Here is a 20,535-nt window from a genome sequence, read left to right as displayed (position 1 = left end):
ATCTTTATCAAACCATGGAGTAGTTAAGTCTTCCATAAATATTTCTATTTGTGACTTTTCTTGAGTTATCTATTCTTTTGCTTTATACAAACTTTCATAAATTTTCTGAAATATATCTATATCTCTATAGGGTCTCTGGTTATTTTTTATTTTTTTTTATCATAGACTTCCTAATTTTGGCAATACCAATTTCTATTTTCTGTTGTCTAAGACAGTGTGCTAATTGTTTTTTTTTTTTTTTTTGCTGTAGAGTTGTTTTGAAAATTACTGCTTAGCAATAGTCTTTCTAACATCATGCATATTATCCAAATACTCCCTTATTTTCGCTTTAACTCTCATCAATTGCTCCTCTTTTTGTTGTGCAAGATTTCCTTTCATTTACAATATACATGGGTAACCTACAGATAGATGAAGATTGAGTTCCAGTTGCCCAAGGTTCAACTTGCTGACAATTGGAGTTCATCCATAGGAGATTACTGTCGGTGAGTTCTGACAGCAGTGACTCCCTTTTTGGGGAAATTTCCCCCTTCTTTGAGTTGGTGCAGCCATGGAGTTGGCATATATAAGTTTTGGAGGTTTGGGGGCTTGTCCTCCCATATCAGGGGTGCAGGGGTTTAAAAGAAGTGTTTTAGCCATTTTTTGGTGAATGCATTTTCTGATTCTGATCTTTGGTGTATCTATTTAGTTCACTCATAGTGGAAGCACAATATGTTAACCTTTAATAACTCCTCTAAATAATTCATATTAAGTCCTACTTCCCGTTCTGCATTATGCACTTTCTGTCCTAACCTTTCTATAATTCCTTAAACTTCTAATGTTCCTTCTCTCTATTCTTACTCTAACCTTTATCTAACCCAGAAATTATGACTGAAATGTACTACCTATGTCTTTTGCCAGAAAGTATATATAGTTTTTACGACATTACTTATTCAGTAAAATATTTGTCATGCATTATTATGTAACATGCATATTAGGAACTCTCTTCTATCTTCTATATAATGTTATGTTCAACTTTATTGCTTGCTTTATATTTGCCTATTTTCTTCTTTTATTGCATCCACAAATTGTAGTCCCATGTGATTGTCTTAAGCTTTGTAACCAATGTTGATTTGTTATTCTGTTTACATTGTACTGTGAAGCTTTTCTCCCTGGGCTTCCACTGAAAATGGGCTAGTACCCAGTTGTACTTTCCCGGTAAACAAATGTCAAATAAATAAATAGTCTTTACCATATCTCTTCCTTTCTTATTTTAAACATATTTTTAAATTCCATTTTCATTTTACCCCACTCCCTAGATATCCCTTCTGAAGAAGTTACTATCTTCCATAATACCTCTTGAATCATTTCTACTATCAATTCCATAAATTCTGTCTTTTTAACAAATATGTAGGAAAGTGCCACTGACCCATTTTTACTTCATTACCCTGCATATGTATCTTTGCCTTTATTGCTGCATGATCTGAAATAGTTAAATAATGCATTTCAAAGCTTTCAATTAAAGACCCATGCTCCTATGCAATATAATTTCTTTCAAGTCTAACCTAGTTATTTTACTTTGGGGAATACTATGTAAATTATGTCTGGGTTTCTGCTAGTATGTTCATATCTTCCACTCTAAATATTCTCATATTTCGACCATATTTTGTTATATTTTTCCTTCTAAGTCCCCGTGATACATCCATACATTAGTAAATCAGGTTCCATTTCCAACATATACATAATATTCCCTACTGAAAGCTAGTTATTTCTCCCATAATTGTCTTACGCTTCTTATTAATAGTTTTAGGGAAAATACAAACAATGCATGCCATTGTAATCCTTCTCCCCTGCCAATAACCCCTTATTGCCACAAACCTACCATTCTTGTCTTTCTTAACCTCTTCTATTACTATGGGAGCCCCTCTCACAAACAGCATTATTATTATTATTATTATCTCCCTTTTCCCTTATCCCTGATTTTCTGCCTAATATCCACTCTGAAATCCTTTCTTTTCCAAATTTACATACTTATTTTTACCCAGTTGTATCTCCTGTAATGTTAATATTTGAACCCTACATTTCTTAATTCAGTTCAGCACTCTTTGCTTCCTGTCTATATCTGCAATGCCAATGATATTCCATGATAAAATTGAGAAGGCAGTCATTCTGATAAGAAGCTATTACTTTGATATATGCTACATTATAGTTCTTTTTGAGTATATGTTTTCAGCTTGCAAAATACATGCTGACATTACTGTTTGGCAGGCAGATCTTTTAAGTACCTGTGGCTTCTGTTTGACCATGTTACATTTTCACACACTTTTTGCTTCAATAAATCACTCAAGAAACAAAGAAACAAACAAAAAATATGTACATGTTCATTTTTAAACCCCAACCTGTTTTACTTCACACAAAAAGATAAGTTACCCCTCCATGTGGGGGAAGTTGCCCCAAATAAACAGCTACACCCACAGTCTTTACCTATTCTTAAATTAGATTTAATCATGCTGGATATGCATGTGTCAGCCTGTGTCCCCTTTTGCACCAACACCATATATTCTTGTCCCATCTCTGTTTCACTCCCAGATGTGAAAAACAAGCTTGCATGCTCTTAGGCAATTAAATTTTAGAAAGTGCACTTACTACCTTTAAATAAAAACACTAGATTATGCATTGCTATGTTTTATACTGAAGTGCTATATGCTGCTAGGAATGCATCTATTTGCAAAAGTATTCCCCTCAATATGTCAAACTTCATCTATTTTTACCTAACTGCTTATCAGTTTCCCTTTAAGTACTAATTATAATGCTTTTCATATAAATGTTTCAGAGTTTATGGTTTAGTTTCTTTCTGATTAATTGCCTGCACCTGTAGACAGACCATTCTCAGCCTGCAGGGCTTTGCTGGTGGAGAGAAAAACAGCCAATAGTTTTATAAATGCATGGAATCGCAGGAAAATATAGTTTTGCATTCTTTTCATTTTTTAGTCTTTTGCTTAGAAAAAGAAAAAAGCCTTTTCCCTTGACTGCAGCACAAACCAAGAACATTATTCTACATCTCCAGCTGTATAGCACCAGGTGAACCGCTATAATTTAATGCACAGATATGATCAGTACATTTCCACATTTTCTTCCTAACAGCTCCAAGAACTCATTATTATACTACTTATATCAAGACTGTATAGGTTCATAAGTGTATGCTAGGATAATGACCACCGTGGCCTTTAAATGCCTGGAAAAGCATCCAAATGATATCATGTAACTTTATGTATCTTAGATGTTATTTTATGAAGTATATGTAAGCTAGAGCAAGATTTATATACTTCTTCTGTTCATTAGAGACACAGGTAAGAAACCTGGAGTATGTTTCAGATTTATCTTGTTACAGTATAAACCTCAGATACACTACAGTCAAGAAAAAAATAATTTCTTACTTTAACATCAGTAGTATAAACAACAGTCACTGGTAAGACTCTCCCCACCTCACATTTAAAATACCTCTGCATATTCGACAAAGCTAATTCCTCTGCATATTCTACAAAGCTATTTTTTAACGTAATATGCAATTTGTTTCAAGAAATGTATTATGCGCATATTACTAAGAAAAAATAACTTTTTTACTTACAGTTGCATGTTCAGTCTTGACATTATCATTTCAATGTGTAATGACAAAGTGGGAATTATGCCTTTGAGTCATCCTACCAATTTAGCATAGTCCACAGACTCTGAGTCTTTTTTAGCTACTTTGTCTTGTAGAAGCACAGTTTTTGTGTCCAAACTGCATGTTATGGAAATGACATTTTACAAGTCTTAAAATTATTTACTGTTTTCACATTATCGCTACTCTCCTTCCTTATCATTTTACTGATCATCCAACACTGGTCTCTGGTTGAAATTTAAGGTCCTCCCAATTTTTCTACTCAGCTTGTGAGCTTTTTATGTCACACAGTCATTCTCCTTTGGAACAATGGAAAAGATTTTGCTGCAAAGTTCTTTTCATGGGCTTTGCTAGTATGAGAGGACTTCAACTTGCCGTCTCACTCTTTGCTGGGTTGACATTTTTTTATTTCCTCCTTAATCTGTTCTGCATCCAAAAATGTCTTTGATCATCCAGGAAAGATATTCTAAAAACAGCTGGATACAGCAACTTAAATCTCATATCTGTCTCTTGACATCCTCTGATTAAAGGGGTTAACTCTCTTCTCTTCTGTATTGACTTCATTTTCCATAAACACTCTGGTATCCCCGATAGTTACTACAGTTGCCTTCTGCCAGAAATTTGTCTGAAACAGCTCTTTATACTGGTATGACTGCGTTTATACTACCAAAGAGGCTTCTTTCTCATGGCCAGATTTGGAGCAGACACACTATATACCCCTTCAGTTAGAACATTCTGTTGTTCAATACCAGTCCATTTGCTTATTTGTGCTGTCATAAAGTTAGTACAGTCTATTCCTTTCAGTATATGACAGAAAATTTTAGTTTTTCACTACGTGCTGTCTTCAAACTCTATTTTTGAAACAATTCTTCCTGTGAAGCATCATATTCGGCCAGTCTATCCTTAATTTCCTCATCTCATTTCTGCAGTTTTAGCAGCTCATATGAATTCTTTCCAGACTTTTTATAATTTGACTTTATATTTTCCACCAGTTTCTTACATATTTTAAACAACTCTGAATACATATGATTTATTTTTTTAAATCTAAATTACTGGAAGCCATCACCTATACCAAAGCCGATACCTGAACTGAGTTTTGCTGAACAGCTGCAAGACTCTTCCTCTACCAGAGTGTTTTTTATGCTCTTCTAGATGATATTCTCTTTCTCCAGGTTGCTTCTTTGCTGACATCTAGACAGTATAGGGGCTTTCCAGAACTGAATTTTACCCAAACTGCCAGTTTCTACCAGCTTATTTTTTCTCTTTTTCACACTGGGAGAGCCCTAATCAACCTGCTTTTCAGAGTGCAGCCATTTTGGAATCACATTTATTTCCAAGTTTTGAGTCAAGAGGGTGACAGCTATTCATGAAACGTAGGAATTTCCAGTAGTAGTAATGTAGCTAGGTTGGGGTGAAAGTGACACCTGCCTCAGATGCAAAGTGTTAGGGAGCACCATTGGTATTCCATCATCCTGATCACTCTTTAGTGTTTTTTAATGATAGCTGTGATCTTGTTAGTCAAATCACAGGGGTGTGAAAGTAAGCATTCTGCATATTTAGAATAAGTAGAAATATGTCATGTTGCAGGAGTGACAAAAACATCTGTAATGTTAAAATCTGATTTTTTTTTTCAATTTTATAAACTTGCTTTGATTTAAGAACTCTAAGAGTCAATTACATTTTTTTTTCTTTGGGACCAGGTAAAACTCTTGAGTAAAACAACTGCAAGAACACTGCTCCTCAATTTGCCCCGGAACAATTGTCTAGATATTCAGGAGAGTTTAAATTACTGGAGTAAAAGGGATGGGGCTTTATACTGGTTTGCTATAGAACTCGTTTAATTATAACCTCAACACTACCACTCTAACCCTTTGGTCTGTTATTATTAGATGCTTATAGTCAATGTAAACAGAAAATCTGCCCCACAGTTACAATACATGAGAAAGGACAGTGGACAGGTGATGATAGGACTTCACCTCCTAACTGTGTGGTATAGGATTTCTTCTGCTGAGACACTGCACTGGGCTTCAGGTGATGTTACCTGCTGTCCCTTCATGCCTGATGCATTTTTTTAAACTGCTTCTGACTGCACTTCTGCTACTGTCTGGTTTCCTTCTGGTAAAATTGCTATTTATTTGCAGATTAAATCCATTAGTATTTAGTAAAATATCTATTTAACAATCTGCATTGTTTTATCTTTTTATGTATTTCTTGCAAAACTTTCTTTGAAGAGAAGAGAAATAATCAAGATCATGGCTTTTATAGCATTAAGAAAAGATGGTTCTTAGCTACAGTATATACATGTCTCCTTACAACAGTACTAGAAGCAGCAACTGACAGCCAGAGCTGCAGCTAGGTCATCCGGTGCCCCGAGTAGTTCTATGAGATGGTTTCCAACTCAATTCAAAGTTGAGGAAAAAAAAAATGTTTTTTTCAAAGTTAAAGAAAAATAAAAAGCAGCTTCACTTAAATCTTAAATCACCATATGCACATTGTGGCTTCTTCTGCTCTTCAGCCATGACCACAAATGCAACATTGGCACTCATTTATAAAGCTGTTATATTCTTTTGTCTCTGTAAAGCAATGCTGGTACTGCATCTGCAGACTGTGCCCCCTAACACCTTATGACTTGAGTAGCTGCTTCCTTCACGTCTTCATAGTCATGACTCCACTGACAGTATTGTAACCACACTTAACCACATGGCATCCAACCTTATCCACAGTTGTAGCTGTAATCTTGTTGGTCATGTCACAGTCTAATTCAAAATATAAGAATGGTACTATGCTGTATAAGTCTGGCAATTAAAAATCTTGATGTCAGGTGTAGATAAACTAAAGATATTTTTAACAAAATTATCAAGAGATTTGCTTTCTTTTTCTGTTGGTAATGCTGTTAGTGCAGGGAGTGACATATAGCCCCTTACGAGATTATAATTCATTTGCTGCTAGCCTAGCTTTGTGGTGAAGAGGCATAGAACCCTAACTACAACCCAGATGACTGGGGTTTCATTAGCATCCCCAGCACTAGAGTTGCCAGCCAGGGGGAGAAAGGATTGCAGGTATGTGGCCTGCTCACATCTCCTGGGGGAGGGGGTTGTTATGTGCAGTCAGAGCTTCTGATCATGGGGGTGTAGATTCCATCTTTCTTTTCTTTTCATTTCTTTTTCCATAATGAGAAAGATTTGGCTGGGACCTAACAGAGAATGTAGTCTTTCTATTAAATCAAAGCAGATGTGTGCTATGCATTTGCTGTCTATGAATACAGGCACCTATAATGCCCATGGGACTAATATCTAACTCTCAGATGTCGTTCCCAATAATGTCTTTGTGTGGACATCTGGCCCCTTATAAGTGTTTTTTTTTTCCTTTGGGCACCTGCTCAATACATATTTGGCTCCTCTGATACCCCAACAAAGATTTTTGGAAAGGAATTCTGAACTGAAATTGTTTAAATATCAGCAGTCTCTTGAGCCAAAACAACATGGAATGCTATTTGATGACCTGGATGACTACAGAAAATATTCTAGGAAAATGATTTTCTATTTTTTTTTTAATTTTGGTCTAAATCTGTAAGACAACGTTTTATCAGAAAGAGATGGCAGAAGTTAAAACCATCTCCATTTCATCCGCATACCTTTCAACCTCTTAGCCTAAGAAATCAGGACAAAGCCAATAATAATTAAGAAATCAGGACAAAGCCAATAATAATAGGGAGCAGAGGCCCAAAATCAGGGACAGATTTTAAATATTATTTTTACAGATTTAGAAATTTGATAGAATAACATAGTTTGCTTTAGCATGCATATTCTGAAGGATATGAAATATGAAACCCAAATATCTGTCATTATTTTGTGACTTTAAACCTCAATGATTTGCCAGAAAACCATCGATTTTATGAGGGACAGACGAAAAATATGAGGCAAAAATCTGGACAGTTGAGAGGTATGTTCATTCCCCCTTATAGCCCCTTGAAATAATGTGGCTAGCAGGAACAGTAGGGGATCTAAAGCGAGCTCCACCTTGGAGATTTGGTGGATAATCCTGAACTCCAGCATCTGACATGTGAGTGGCACCACGAATAACTAAAGGTAAGGATGTGCAAAGGGGGAGGTGTCATCATCAGGTGGGCTTCAGGGATTTCCTAGCTTTATGGTCTATTTCTGATGTAATTTTTAACCTTTTTGAAATGACCATTCATTTTTTTAATTATTTTATTAAAGGCCATGTTAGAATTTGTTAGTCTTATAGTTTAGTAATATTTGTAGTTAACATATTTAGGTAGTGTAGTTAGACAGTATTGGATTTATTTTGCTGGCAATGCAATTTTCCAAATGACTGGTTACAGTCACTTTCATTTTGTACTACTGTTTACATTTTAGAAGGAATTTTTTTGTTTTTAGGGGTATATTTAGGTGGCCAGTATTTTAGGATGTTGAATGTGTTTTATAAGCAGGGTGTCAAGTTGTTTATCTGTTTACCTTAAAGTGAATGGAAAGTGTAGTCGGTGGTTTCTTCTTTCTTTTATTTTACTTTTTTTTCTTCAGAACTAGGTACAGATTTTGGTTTGGGGAGATTTTACTTGTGCTACTATGTTTTGAGTGTGTGTGTGTGTGTGTGTGTGTGTGTGTGTGTGTGTGTGTGTGTGTGTGTGTGTGTGTGTGTGTGAGTGTGTGCCTGTCTGTGTTTTGCATGTGGATTGTGTAAACTTTTTACTTTTGTTTTTTAGAGGAATTTTAGCAGCTTTGGTAATGCAGCAAGGTGGTAGATAAGTGTGTGATGATGGACCAATGTGACACTAAACTTTTGGTAATATACCAAGATTATCAATAAAAAAATATATAGGCACAGTGTACTAGATGTATAGTTTTATCATACCCTTTATTTGGAATCCACTGTTAGGATAAATGTATAACTTACTAATTCTGTCTCACTTCATCTTCATTTGTACATTATGTAATATATAAATAAAATATATTTTCCTCCTGGAATTCACATTGATGACATAAGAAAACCATTCTTTAATTATTTCAGCAGCATTACTACATCACTGAATTGTTATTAGCATCTGTACATGTACTGTTACTCCATCAAAATGGCCATTTCAGAAGTTTTCCAGACCCTGAACACTTTAGAGTGGGGGAAAAGCTATAGCAGTGGCACTTGCAGTTTAACATGGCTCTAGATTTTCACTTTGTGATGTCATGAACTCTGGTGACAGTAATGGGGCATGGTCTGTTGACATGTTTCTGTTGGCTGTTTCTCTGAATGCCCATTTAGGCACCTCCATATCAACTGAAGTATCATAGATATAGCCTCCTTGCCCCTAACAGTCACTTTGATGCTCATTTTTTTCATTAGATGTTCCCCTGTTTATTCTCAACGCTTTGCAAAACATAAGATCTTGGCCACTTGTGTTTATAGAAAACAACTGCTTTAGATTGCTTCTTATAAAAGATCTGTTGAATTTTCACATTATCTGCTTTCTTTAAACCAGATAGCCTTAGTTTCACTCTCATACTAGAACATTTGTATTGACTTAGTTATTTATTGTGTTTCGGTCTCTTTTGTACCTAGCTTTTATTCTCTGGAATCAACAATAACATAGATTAAAAACTGATCTTTTCAGTCTATGACCTGTAGATACCTGAACACATACCCCCATGAAAAGGAGTGATCTTGTATTCCAGTAAAATAATGAGATAATTGCTCTTCTGCTGAGAGACTTTTTTTCCAAGTACTTCACAGTCTGAACCTCTCTTTCAGCTTAGCTATTGCACTATGCATAACTGGGACTCCAAGTAATATGCTGGGACTCCCAGTTCTCTAAAAAATGCTTATAATCCCTGCTTGAATACAAACATCTGACATAACAGCATCATGTATGTCATGTCTTGAAAACGTAACTTTCAAAGCACTGATAACACCTTGTTTTTTGGCAACACTTAACCTCACTGTTTCAGGTGACATTGAATAGCAATCGACATATCAAGTAGATGTTATCTTGATGTTGCATATTTTTAACAAATTTCATAAAATGACTCATTAGTTCAAATAAGATAAAAAGACCACGAAAAGGTAGATAGTTTAACTAGTAACAAGTTGCTGTAGGAGTAAAAGAGTGGCAACCAACCCTAACCTTCCCCAGGCAAGCACATCAAATCTGCTTCAAATGCTAAATTCAGTACAGTTTCCCATTACACTTTGTTTGAAAAATATGTGGGGATGTTATAAGAGTTGCCATTATTCATTTAAGTAAAAACAAAAATGATGACAGAAGTTAATTACAAAAAGATAGTACAAGCTAATGGTTATAGTTGCTATACAAAAAATCTTATTGTAGAGGGTTAGGTAAATCAAAATTAAAAATAAAATCCAATAAATGTATAATGCTTTCTCCACTTGTACCTACAAACATTTCTTGAGGTCTTTCTCATCATGACTTAAATAGAAAGTCCCACCACATATGTTTCTAGGAGCCTTCCTCATTATAGCTATGCAACATAGTGTGGTTTAATTACAATATCAGTAAAATGAAGAAGGAGCCGTTCAAGCCTGTGAATAAATCACACTTATATAACCTCATTTCTTTATAAAAACAAGCTGCATTTATAATTTTCAGATATGACATAGTTTTATTTTTGTATATGACTTTTGTGGCGATGTCTTGAGACCACATCTCTTAAAGGTAATTCAACTCTGGGAAGAAATAGTATTTTAACAGCTTAGCATACCTGATCAACTGGAAACCCTGACTGAATGGCGGTTTGACTGATGTATCTTTTCTTTGCTTCACTTTTTCTCTCTCAAAACTGACTATCAGCTTACTCTGACATGTCCCCTCATTCACCGGGTCTACTGACCCCTGCTGTCCTTCATTGGATTTGCTCTGAATTAGGGTTGTAGCCAGTGAGGAGACTGAGTTATCCTGGGCCAATGTCACAGTAATATTGTGGGGTATTTTCCTAATCCCACCCCTTGCACATGCCCAGCAACCTTCCTGAGGACAGGTTCCATAAGGGGCTGATGTCAGCAAGATGCTCCACCCACCCTCAACAGTACATCACAATTGTTTTCCTAGTCTCCACCAGGGAAACTGAACCATTTAATGTGCCTTGAACATGTGATTCTCCCCTCCATTCCTCCCAGGATACCAGCCTTTCCTGCTAGTGTGCCTCAGATGCTCAAGCTGATACTTGAACCTGAGTTGCCTGAGCTGTTGTCAAGGCTTTATCCCTCTACACAATAGTGCTGGCTCCTTTGACTGCTTACTGATTATGTGACACTTCTTCACTAATAGAAAATATAATTTACTGATAGGGGCTGGCCTCTGTTCAGTATTATCACACCTATTTGTTAACTTAAAGAATAGTGTGTATGTCCAGAAGTATGATTAGTAGCAGAGCCAGATTATGGTCAAATGGGGCCCTAAGCAAGGTAATGGATCGGGGCCCCCACAGCAACCCCCTGTAGCCATTCCAGTGACCCATTACTTGGCTATTTCTCCTTACCATGAACGCTGTTCAAACCTGTCAGTGTACATACAATTTTCTTCTTTATGTCTACAATGATTACAGATATTTAGATTTAATTTAAAACTTTTATTTCCGATTTTATAACACAAACATCATTACACATTTGCTAAACAAAACAATACAGTCTCACAATAAAACCAGACTTAGCATTAACAGTAAAACTTCTCTGCCCTTGAAGCTCACTTTTTTTGAAATGGAATTGAAACCCACATTCAAAGAATATACACCTGGCCAGTGGTGGATTAAGTTTACCTTTGGGCTGCTTTCAAACCACAGGCCCCTTGCACATATTTAGGACCATGCACACATGCATATGTTCTTTGATTCATCTTCCTGATTATATTAAATTATGTTCTTTGTATAATACAGCACTACTTGGCAGAGTGAGTTTCAAATTTCTAGTTTTGAACATTTTTCCAGTAAGGAGTGAAACAAAATGATTGTTTGTTTGTTTGTTTGTTTGTTTGTCTTTTGGTTTTTCCCAGTTAGGGGTCGCCACAGCAGAACTCCGGTCCGCTAATGATTGGCAGTTGGTTTTTATGGTGTCGAGTTGCCAGCCCAACGCCCAACCTCCAAAGAAGGCACGCCCATTCAATGCATGTCTTTCGAACGCCCACTCGACTGCGGGGAGGACATGCAGACTCCACACAGAAGCAATGAAATGAAACAAAATGTATGGAGCAATAATGACAAAACTACCAATTTCAGAACATTTACAGCTCAGTCGGACAAACCTGGTTAATAAATGTAAAATAAATAAATAAATAAAAGGCCCCTCAGACTTCTGGCATTACAATCCACCAATGTCAGTCAATATGTACGATCTGTGCAGAAAGAAAAGTCATCTGAATAATTCCACACTAAAGAGATCTGTAAATAACGAAGAGGTTGCCACTAGCAAACAACTTTATATTTCAGTGTGCTTCATCTACACAGTCAGTGCCTGCTGCCCTTGAAGAACAAATTACCTATGTTACTTAAAAAATGGTAAGCTGCTAATATTGCTATAGGGAATGGATTGCAAACCTACAACAGGTTCATAATTACAAGGCATGTCATCCAAAGGAGGACACAGTGGGGGAATGCTACACCCCACACTTTCCAAAGGAGGACACAATGGGGAATGCTGCACCCCACACTTAAAGTACAACATAATATCAACAATCCATCTACATGGTGTTGGAGTAGAACCCCGGATTTCTGCATCAAAAGCAAGTATGCTTCCTGTTGTACTACTAATACTACTTTCAGATTCTGTAGTATAAACAGTAATGAGCATTTTCTAAACTAAACGGCTGCACATTGAAAACAGATTTAGCATGAGCAGCAGTAAACTTTTCTTCCCTTGAAGCTCACATGTCCTAGAAAAAGCACTGAAACTCACAATTCCTTGAAAATGCACTAAAACTAATAGTCTGGTAGTTAGTGTAGAGGATTCAGGCTCTTGTGTCCTGTAACTAAGGTACAGGGTTTGAGACAGGTTAAATTAACTAACCTGTCACCCCCAACTAGGGCATTTCTCACACAAACACACACACTCTGGTTCTTAGTTTTACACTTACTTCCTCATTTGGAAATGCTCCATGTTCTCCACTCCACTAACTTCGTTTGACCGTAAAATCCAAAAATTGCATGCTCTGTTCCAGTTTAAATGTGCGTGCATTGCACTAAAGATGCACATATGCTATTAAGGAAATACTCTCTGTTTGTGTCCTTAAAAAAGAAATGTAACACATGCAGAGTGTATTCTTAAAGAAGAAATGTAAATTTGTCAGCCAGTGGACCCCCCTCCCTGGCTAGTTGATCTCCCCCAAGCCAGTAGGCGCTAAGCAACTGCCTTGGTCACCTAGTGCTGGAATCAGCTGTGGTTAGCAGTAGAAAATTATTCATAAAACCTGGCAGAGACAAGACAAACTTACGGGCAAAGAATAGTATTACAGTACATTTAAATCCAAACCACAAAAAACCTTTACAATCACGAAAAAAACAATGTACCACCAAGAGAGTTTGATCTAATTTATTGAAATCCAGAGTCAGAAATTAAAACAATATGTAAGGTTAAGTGCTTTTGTTTGTATTAGACCCAGACTTCCTCAGAACAGTTTTAGTTTAGAACAGTGGCCATTTTATATCCCAGTCAGCCAATCAAAACCCACAACCACAATACAATTAAACAATTAAATTATTAAAGTAAATGCAAATGAAATAAAAATAAAAATAAAAGTCAATAAACATTTTACATACACCCTATTTTAAAGCCGAATAAAATTCAACAACTTCATGGTAACCCTTCCATTCAGGACACAAACAATGTCAAGATGGACCAAAACATTATAAAAATGCTAGAGAGTTTAAAAACATTTAAAAAGTGCTTAAAATAAACAACTAATGCAGGTTTTCAAATAGTATTCAACCCGTGATTAATGTTTTTTTACAAATACTGTTCCTAATAATATTCTAAAAATGGTATTTTAAAATAGTATTCCAAAATAATATTTTAAAATAAAAATAATAATGTGGAATAATGTTTTAAGGTGATAGTAATTAAACACAAAATAAATAACCCAATAGTATACAATTATAAATGATTGTGAACCTTTATAATTTAGCAGCCCTAATTTTTAAGACACTGTTAATACTTATGTTGTCATTTAACCCCAGGGGATAAGCTACATCAAACCTTAGTTGCCAGTACAATTCTCTGTATTCTAGTGTGGCTTCCCATGGCTCCCCTAGGATCCTGTATAACCTGTTCTAATACAAAAAACTTGTATTTACTATTCTGACATTCTTTACTGTGCCTATGCAGTGCATTTGTGTCTTTGCCATGTGTGACATCATAGATAGGTTTATAGGTTCATACTAGGCTATCTGCCCTAGGGCATTTATAAGCCTAGCCAGAATGTGTTTGGCTTTCGCCACCCATTTTAAATTTACTTTTCTATGCCCTTTTTCGAGGTTAGTATACTGTGCCTCTGTCTAACAGTGACACAGAAGTGATACCCGGGGTAAACCTACGATCTCCCATCCACTCATCAAGATTCCTCTTGAAGAGAGTCAATGAGGGACTCTGCCTAACCTGGACTGGGATTTTATTCCAGAGTGAAGGGAGCCTCTGGGTTATGAATCTGTCCCTCCAGCATGTCCTATTTATTTCAGTGCTGAGGTTCAAGTCTCTCGAGCACGTAGCTCGATGGGATTTGGATTTTCTGAGGTGCAGCATGTCTATTAATTCCGGGTTGGACATGGCTTTATACGTCAGGCACAGATCGCCTCTGAACAGGTGGTATGCCACTGAGTAGAGATGGAGTTTCTTTAACCGGGCAGCATATGGCATCTGTCTGAGCCCTTTGATCCTCTTGGTGAGGTACTTTTGGGGTCTTTCCAGTTGCTGCAGGTGTCTGGTAAGGTACATCCCAAAAGGGGCATTGTACTCAATTATGGGCCTGATGAGGGATGAGTAAAGAGGCACGATGACCTCCCCTGATCTAGATGTGAATCCCTTCATGATTAGGTGGGCTATATAAAATGTTTTTCTAACCACTTTGGCCACGTGGTTGTCAAATGAGAGATTGCTATCAACTTGGGTCCCCAGGTCCCTAATTACTTCTTCTGTACTTAATGGATTACCACCTATGTGGTAATTTGTGGGCACTTTGTTTTTGCCAAAAAACCCACTTTCTTATGGTCCTCTCAGTTTTTTCTACGTAAAAACCCAAACAGGCTTCACAATTAACTTAGTACACAACTCCTCTACTATTATAATTAAAATATCATTTAGGTTTAATATAAGTACCCCTGCCCCCTAAGAAAATCACATTTAAATCAGCCATAAATTTACACTGATTGCAGAAGCCACATTTGCAAGTGCCGTCTTTCCTATTCTTAGTATTATAATCTTTCCTGTTAACATTGTTCTCAAACATCTCTTTCAAAATTCTTGTTCCCTTCTCCTAATAAACACAGGTGTCTCTGTAATTACTTTGTTAATGTCCGAATTTAAGGTTAAAACACTCCAATATTTCCTAACAATATTTTCAACTTCTGTAGAATTTGAAGAGAATTTAGGTATAAAGGCTAACTCATGAACATTTTTAATATCAGACCTAATGGGTTGCCCTGTTGGTCCTAAACCCAGGAGTGGGTAATATTTCTGTTCTCTTTCCCTAACAACCTCCTGAATTACAATCAAATTTACTGCGTAACATCTTTGTAGAAATAAACCCATTATGAACTTAATTTCTTCTTCAAATACTCTAGTTCAGTGGTCATCCTGGAACCTCTAATAAGTTTTCCCTTTACTATACCCTTCTTTTGGTAATAAGGGTGTTCACTATAAAAGTGCAAATAAGAATTAGAAAATTTATTTATCTAGAAAATCTTGGAGTGAAACCTGTTTTCTTTGAAGTCTTTGTAGATGCATACATCTAAGTAATTGCTTCCTTAGAATATAAATAGTTAAACTGCAGAAAAGTAGTACTTCCTTCAATGTAACTAAAAAATTCTTTTAGTTTTTCCTCCAAACCTTTCCAAAATTGACAAATGTCATCCAAAAATCATGTATAATATATAATATTACATGACAAATCAGAAGGGAACACATATTTTCTTTTCCCAATAATGTTGTTTGTCTTTCGGCTTTTCCCAGTTAGGGGTCGCCACAGCGGAATTCCGGTCTGCTAATGATTGGCAGTAGATTTTCATGAACGCCGAGGTGCCAGCTCAATGTTCAACCTTCAACGAAGGCACGCCCATTTACGCATGTCTTTTGAATGCCCACCCAACTGCAGGGAGGACATGCAGACTCCACACAGAAGGCACTTCCCGCACTCCAGCGGTGAATCGAATGGGAGAACCTCTTGCTGTGAGGCAACAACACTACCACTGCACCACCATGGATATTTATTTTCCCAATAATAAAGAACCAAATTTGCAAATAAGAGGGCACAACAAGCCCCCATTGCCACACCTTGAATTTGTTTGTAATATTCACCATTAAAATAAATAAAATTATTTTTAAAAATGATTTCCACGAATTCCATGATTAAATTCACATCGTCATTTTTTAAGTAATCACATTCCATCAGGATATCATGAAACCATTCTATATCTTTCAGGTGTTGTATACCAGAAAACATGTCAACAACGTCAGTAGCTACAAAAATTAAATCTTTGTCATATAAATCAATTGACATCTTCTAACCCTCTTTCAGAGGTTGGACTGGACATTGACAATTTTAATCTTGAGAATTGGACTGATAAGAAGTTTCACTTTTTAGACAGTGAACTACCAGCAAACGAAACATATGTGGACATGATTATGACTTTTAAAGACAAACTATTAATTTTATGGAGCACGCAAACTGAAATTGATTATTTAAATGAATGTATTCAGTACAAAAGAGTACCTAAGGGTCTACAAATGGTAAAATATCCTAAAAATCCAACAGTGTATTTCACAGTGAACTTTTGGAATTAACAATTTTGGTCTTGAGCTTATGAAGCTCATAGTAAGAAATTACGAGCATATAAGGCAGAGGACATAAATATTTTAAATGGTAAAATTGTTTCAGATTTAATGTTCAATGTGAAAAGGTCTAGGTACAATAATGTATTTAAAGAAGCAGATTTTTACTGTAATGACATTTACAAAAGGAAATTAAAGAAAATGCAAGAGAGTTGAATGAATACCATGAGGGTAGAGCCTGTCCATTACCAAAAGGTGTGGGTTTTAAAGGTGATGATAGTAATAGAAGAACGGAAGGTGGCGACCCAATTTAATGTGGTGAAGATTATGAGACTCCTATTTCCCCTTTAGCGTACCCTTCCTTTGAGAAGAAGCGAATGTCTGGCACAGAAACAGGAGCTGAATATTCAGGCTTCCAACAGGGACTACAACAACCACTACATACGAGGAAGGGGAGGAAGGGGAAGAGGAAGAGTATATCAACCATTGAACCATTACAAGGGCAATCAAAAGAAGCAGATGTTTTAGTTGTGACTAATGATGATGAAATTGTTATTACCCATTTAGGTGTTAAAAGCACATTACATAATTTTTATATTTTCAACTATACTGCTTTAACTATTAATAGAACTTATTTTGAATTATTTATAAAAGGTTTTCATTTTGTTCCCTCTAGGCCTCTAAGGGTAGTTGATACATTGATCGATTTGAAAATATTTCTATGCAAGATTAATTTTAGTTGTTTTTAAAAGACAAAAAGATTAATAATGACAATTGGAGGAAAAAAGTCTCATGAATCCACCATTATACCCTGCTTTGAAAGTATCTGAGGAATTAGTGGAATGTGAGATAAAGAAGTTAACACCATTATAGATAGAACTTCTAATTTATCTGAAAAAGAAAAAGAATTGCTGCAGGAATTAACACAACAGGGTTACTGTATTATGAAGCCAGACAAAGGGGGTGGGGTGGTCATTATGGACACTATAGATTATGACTCACAAAAGTTCGATATTCTGAATGACGAGCATAAATATAATGTTGTGTCTAAGAATGAAATAACAATTGCTTATTCATAAATTGATTTTTTTATTAAAGACCACTTTTTTTCAGGGAGACATGGACAAAAAACTATTGGAGTTTCTGTTAGTGGAAAACTGTCACATTCCCTCAGTGTTTGGCATACCCAAAGTACATAAAAATATAGAAAAGCCTTTGTTTTGTCCTACTGTTGCAGGAGCAAGATTAAAAACTGAGCCTTTAGCTATTTACATAGACCATCATTTGAAGGAATTTGTTACGTCTATTAACCGCTTTTCTAAAGATTCTTGGGACATTCTTAAGAAGATATCAATTGATTTATATAACAAAGATTTAACTTTTGTAACTGTTGATGTTGTTGGCTTATTTTCTAGTATACCACACCTGGAAGGTTTAGAATGGTTTCATGATATCCCGATGGAATGTGATTATTTAAAAAATGACAATATGAATTTAATCATGGAATTTATGGAAATCATTCTTAAGAATAATTTTATTTATGTTAATGGTGAATATTACAAACAGATTCATGGTGTGGTAATGGGGGCTTGTTGTGCCCCTTGATTTGCAAATTTGGTTCTATATTATTGGGAAAACAAATATGTGTTCCCTTCTGATTTGTCATGCAATATTGTATTTTATACACAATTTTTGGATGGCATTTGTCCATTTTGGAAATTTTCAGAGGGTGAACTAAAATATTTTTTTAGTTACATTGAAGGAAGTACTACTTTTCTGAGGTTTACCTATTTATATTCCAAGGAAGCAATTAATTACTTAGATGTGTGCATCTACAAAGACTTTAAAGAAAACAGGTTTCACTCCAAAATTTTCTGGAAAGATACATTTTCTAATTCTTATTTGCACTTTTACAGTGAACAACCTTATTACCAAAAGAAGAGTATAGCTTCCAGGATGACCACTGAACTGGAAGTATTTGAAGAAGAAATTAAGTTCATAAAGGGTTTATTTACAAAGATGTTACCCAGTAAATTTGATTGACCATCTACTTCAGGAGGTTGTTAGTGAAAGAGAGCAGAAATATTACCCACTTCTGGGTTTAGGACCAACAGCAACCCATTAGGTTTGATACTGAAAATGTTCATTAGTTAGCCTTTATACATAAATTATCTTCAAATTCTACAGAAGTAGAAAATATTATTAGGAAATATTGGAGTGTTTTAACCTTAAATTCAGACATTAATAATGTAATTATGGAGGCACTTGTGTTTATTAGGAGAAGGGACAAGAATTTGAAAGAGTTGTTTGAGAACAATGTTAACAGCAGGAAATATTATAATACTAAGAATTAGAAAGATGGTACTTATAAATGTAGCTTCTGCAATCAGTGTAAATTTATGGCTGATTTAGATATGATTTTCTTAGGGGCCAGGGGTACTTATATTAAACCTAAAGGATATTTTAACTGTAAAAGTAGAGGAGTTGTGTACTTAGTTAATTTTGAAGCCTGTCTGGGGTTTTATGTAGGAAAAACTGAGAGGACCATAAGAAAGCGGATTAATGAATACATCTATGATGTCACCCATGGTAAAGACACAAACGCACTGTATAGACACAGTAAAGAATGTCAAAATAGTAAATACAAGTTTTTTGTATTAGAGCAAGTTATACAGGAGCCTAGGGGGGGCAGTGAGAAGCCAGACTAAAATATAGAGAATTGTACTGGCAACTAAAGTTGGATGCAGCTAAACCCCTGGGATTAAATAACAACATAAGTAATAGCAATATCTTAAAAATTAGGGCTGCTAAATTATAAAGGTTCACAATCATTTACAACTGCATACTCTTGGGTTATTTATTCTGTGTTTAGGTACTATAACCTTAAAACATTATTTTCATTTTAAAATATTACACTAGGATACTATTTTAAAATACAATTTTTAGAATATTATTAGGAACAGTATTTGTAAAAAACATTAATCACTGGTTAAATACTATTTAAAAACCTACCATTGGTGCTTATTGTAAGCACGTTTGACGTGTTTTTAAACTCTTTAGCATTTTTATAATGTTTTGGTCCATCTTGAACATTGTTTGTGTCCTGAATGGAAGGGTTACCATGAAGTTGTTGAATTTTATTTGGCTATGAAATATGGTGTATGCAAAATGTTTATTGATTTTTATTTTTATTTAATTTGCATTTACTTTAATTTCATTGTTTAATTGTATTGTGTTTGTGGGTTTTGATTGGCTGACTGGCATATATAACGGCCACTGTTGTAAACTAAAACTGTTCTGAGGAAGTCTGGAACTAATACAGACAAAAGTGTTTAACATTACATATTGTTTTAGCTTCTGACTCTGGATTTCAATAAATTAGGTCAAACTCTTTTGCCGGTGCATTTTTTTTCAAATATCATTACTGTGGCATTATGATTGCCATCAAACCTCATTGTAGTGTTCATCAAACTGAGTGTCCAGTCTTATTTTAAAATTGTTGATATGTGACACAGATTCTTAATATCTTCATGCAAGCTATTCATGACTTTGTCCATCCTTTGTGAGAACCAGTTGCCTGTAATATTATATTGCTAAGACCATTAATTAATCTGTTTTCTCTAATCAAAGACAACAACAGTCCAGTGCATTTGAATAAAAATGGTTCCTGTAGGTATTTATGCACCATTATCTTTTGTATGATAGGGAGAATAATTCTAAGCACTTCAACCTAAATTAATAGTTCATTTTGACTAAATGCTCAACTTTCTATGTAAATCTTCACTGTACTAGCACTATTTTATAGATATGAGTCTCCACCAGGTATACCACATGAGGTTCCATATTCTAATTTTGGCCTCAACAAAGTTATATATAATTAGCAAATTAATTTCTCATCC

This window comes from Protopterus annectens, chromosome 4.part0 (genome assembly GCF_019279795.1).
Source record: "Protopterus annectens isolate FY-2018-M chromosome 4.part0, PAN1.0, whole genome shotgun sequence".
Lineage (NCBI taxonomy): Eukaryota > Metazoa > Chordata > Ceratodontiformes > Protopteridae > Protopterus > Protopterus annectens.
Note: the sequence above shows the minus strand (reverse complement) of the source record.